Source organism: Urocitellus parryii, chromosome 9 (genome assembly GCF_045843805.1).
Source record: "Urocitellus parryii isolate mUroPar1 chromosome 9, mUroPar1.hap1, whole genome shotgun sequence".
In the NCBI taxonomy this organism is placed as follows: domain Eukaryota; kingdom Metazoa; phylum Chordata; class Mammalia; order Rodentia; family Sciuridae; genus Urocitellus; species Urocitellus parryii.
Window position 1 is genome coordinate 143,726,168 of NC_135539.1, and position 976 is coordinate 143,727,143.

Consider the following 976-nt stretch of genomic DNA (forward strand, 5'->3'; position numbering starts at 1 on the left):
GACACAGGGCCCGCGTCCTCAGCCCTGTCCTCCAGGGGCTGACCGTGACTTTGAGTTTATAGAAAGGGGAACGAGGGCCAGGGTCGGGGTTTGCACACTGAGGCTGTCCCGGCTTCCACAGCAGGTGGCCTGGCTCAGGTGTGCCTGTCCCTGGTGATCTCAGGATGGGTCAGGCAGGAGAGAACGCTGCTGTTGCCTGGGGCAGCCTTGACTCTTCACAGAGGTCTGTGAACCACACTTGTTGTTCCTGGATCCCAGGTGACGCAGAGCAGAGGACACAGGCAAACTGGAGGAGAGATGCCAAGTCTTTGCTCCCGCATTAGTCACCGGTTGGACACGAGCAGGCAAAAGCAAGGACTCTGAGTCCGTGTTGTATGGAGAGGGTTTGTGGGGTGTCCAGTTGGGGTCCAGGTCCTGGGTGTCACCAACAAAGAATCGAGCAAGGTACACAGGGTGACAGGAAAGAGCAGACTTCCTGAAGGAAAGCAGCACTCCATAAGGTAGGGCAGAGAGGGACAAGCAGGAGAAGCTGGAGACCCCACCCCGAAATCAGTGTCTTACACGCTGAGCTCTGAGGCGTCCCCCTCCCTACCAGGACCTGACCCCCTATAAGGACCGTAGCCCATTGGCTCTCGTGAAGTCGGTCACTTTATGATGCCCGATTAGAACAGTGTCCGATTTTCTCCCACCGGTCACTTTAGGAAACCTAATTAGAATAATGTCCTCTTCACCTCCATTGGTTATTTTCGAATACCAAAGGTGTGGCCAGAGCTGTAATGGTAATGGACTTATCCTAAACAGGGACAGGGACACTGAGGACTCGTCTCCCTGTCATGTCCTCCAGCGGCATCTTCCCTGCCTCCGCATCTTGGTGTCCTGAAGTCCCACCAAACACGAGGAGGCTTGTCGGTGGGAGTTCCCCAGGGCCGTGGAGCCCAGCAGCAGGAGCTAGCTACCCTGGCCTCTGTGTCTGGCC